Raw genomic sequence first — 3,095 nt, 5'->3', positions numbered from 1 at the left:
CTTTTTTTTCACTTACACCTAGAAAAATGATTTAGTTGAATTCAATAGATGATTCAATAAACTCAACTTCAGTACACTCAAACAATTCAACTTGGTGATCTCATTGATCCTCGATGGCTTCCCGATCGACAGCGTTCTCACAATTACTTTAATCACTTTAAGGAGGAACGTCAATTTTTTTTTTAATTGAAATCGTTTTTCTGAATGGGCTTCTTCACAATTGAGACAATCAGACGTCAGATCGTAAGTAAAGCCTCACGTAATATTGAGGAGAATAATTTGACCAATGGTTCGACTACTTGGATCAAACCTCCAGGATTTAGAGATTATTGTTTCACCAAGCCGAAGGAAAATAGAGAAAAATGATCAGGAATATGTTGGTTCAATCGTACCACTTCAGCACACCCATACCAACCGTACCCAAACTACCTGCTTTTAAGAATTAGCAATTCGTCTCTGTGAACATTCATAAAATAAATAAAATTGCTGGCAAAGGATGAGAACTTCAAGGTCTAATTATATTACGTACTTGATGTTATGGGTGAATGATTCTGACTATTCTATTTTCATGGAGTTGAGTGCTCATTGTCTTTATGCCCTCGAGAACTGTGCAATGGGTACGAGTGTGGTTTATCAAATTTGCAAGGATGATATTAAAGCTGATGAAGAGATGGGACGAGCTTTTATGTAGTAATTCATCAAAATATTAGAATTGATAAGTCAACATGTAACGTTCATTATAATCCACTCATTCACTATATGCCCGGTCTCTCCGGTACAGTTGTATTTGTCACTGGTTATTAGGTATAAAACTATAGTTTTTGACAGTTTTTAAGGGTGAATTTATCATGGTATTACTAGGACACTAAATTGAATAAACAGAACACATTTAATAATTCACCATGGTAAGTAAGTAATTCACAAAAACGAGTATATATCCAAATGTCTTTCATGAAGCATCCACCATTCCTGATGATTGTCCCCCAAGTTTCGAACATATCACAAGATTATTTCTTAACGCATTCTCCTCTTCAATTATTGCAGTTAAATTTCTTGGGGTGATCAAGCTATTTTGCAGCATTCTGCCAGAAATTACGAAGCCAAAAGAAAAGTGATTAATGTATTTTTCGATTTTCACACTTTATCGTCTTTTAAATCAGTTCAATGTGTAATTTCATTAAATTTTCTCGTGGAAAAAATGTAAATTCCAAGAATTCAGGGTCGAGAATTATGACGAAAACATCACAGCCATTCTTTTGAGAGAATTTTATTGGTGAAAAATGATGTGCTCTGATATTCACTCCTAGACTCATTGCTGTTTCAAATATTCGGATGGTAAACTTCAAACGACTTTCTACTCAGTCATCCATTGTTGATTGTTTGTTATCATCTCGCTAACCATTGATGATATCCAAAAATGTGAATCGACTGTGTCCTTCCAAGAGGAGCTGGGGGACTTTTCCATACATCCACTCGCTACTTTCAAGATATTTGCTAAACCCTAATATACGTGAAATCCTTTCTTCACCACTTCACATCAGAATTTTTCTTCAATGGAAGATTACCGTGCTCCGATTAGTTTTCAAGGATATACTTTCCTTTTTTTTCCCAATCTTTGAATGCTCTAGTGAAAAATCTCTCCTCAAAATTTTGGCGGATAATCATATTAATGTCAAGCCCCCTACGTTCAATTTCCCCGATAAAATTAGAACTCGCATTACTTGTTACAATTGTTCTTATGTTTATCTTGATATTCTCGATTTAATCGATATTTAGTTGGAGAGTTTTGTTTGTGTTTCATTAGTTGAGAGAGGCTTCGGAGATGATTCGTATTGTTGAATTAAGTGATTATTTCAACCTATTGGTTTGCTGACGTTGGACAAAACTAACATACTCGACGGATATAATAGCCTTATTTCCCTTCTCCGGTTGTCTGACAGGAACGGCCGCATCTACTAGGAGAGAAAAACACTGGAGGGGGGTCCTCATTCTATCCGGATGATGTCAAATATGCTGTTTCATGGTTCAAAGTTGAACAATGAGCCCTCATGGATCGACGTAGTGGTTGGTGAATAAATGACAGAGAATGTATGAGAACAGACTTTTTTTCTGTTCTGAATTACAATAATTCCTTCAACTTAAAACGTATCATCAATAGTAGAATTTCATCCAATTCTTAAAAAATTGTCAAACACTAATTCATTATTAAGATTGAAACTTCTTTTCTCAACGAATGATAATATTTCTATCATTGACTCCTGGGTGTCCATTGTAGGAAAATGTTCAGAGAATAGAGAGGAGAAAATAAATCATGAAAATTGCGAAAATTCAAATCGCTAGGGAATTTCTAAACTCGGCAGTATGGATTGAAGGGAGAGCCTACTCCGCTGAAGATTGAAACTCTTTTCTCAACAAATGATAATATTTCTATCATTGACTCCTGGGTGTCCATTGTAGGAAGAATGTTCAGAGAACAGAGAGGAGAAAAAAAATATGAAAATTGCGAAAATCGAAATCGCTACGGAATTTCTAAACTCGGAAGTATGGATTGAAGCGAGAGCCTACTCCGCAGAAGATTGAAACTCCTTTTCTCAACGAATGATAATATTTCTATCATTGACTCCTGGGTGTCCATTGTAGAAAAATGTTCAGAGAACAGAGTGGGGAAAAAAAAGTATGAAAATTGCGAAAATTGAAATTGCTAGGGAATTTCTAAACTCGGCAGTATGGATTGAAGGGCGAGCCTACTCCGCAGAAGATTGAAACTCCTGTTCTCAACGAATGATAATATTTCTATCATTGACTCCTGAGTGTCCATTGTAGGAAAATGTTCAGAAAACAGAGTGGGGAAAAAAAATATGAAAATTGCGAAAATTGAAATTGCTAGGGAATTTCTAAACTCGACAGTATGGATTGAAGAGAGAGCCTACTCCGCTGAAGATTGAAACTCCTTTTCTCAACAAATGATAATATTTCTATCATTGACTCCTGGGTATCCATTGTAGGAAAATGTTCAGAGAACAGAGAGGAGAAAAAACATTATGAAAATTGCGAAAATTGAAATCGCTACGGAATTTCTAAACTCGGCAGTATGG

Source organism: Diachasma alloeum, unplaced genomic scaffold, assembly GCF_001412515.2.
Source record: "Diachasma alloeum isolate Michigan unplaced genomic scaffold, Dall2.0 Dall_scaffold_00424, whole genome shotgun sequence".
Classification (NCBI taxonomy): Eukaryota; Metazoa; Arthropoda; class Insecta; order Hymenoptera; family Braconidae; genus Diachasma; species Diachasma alloeum.
Note: the sequence above shows the minus strand (reverse complement) of the source record.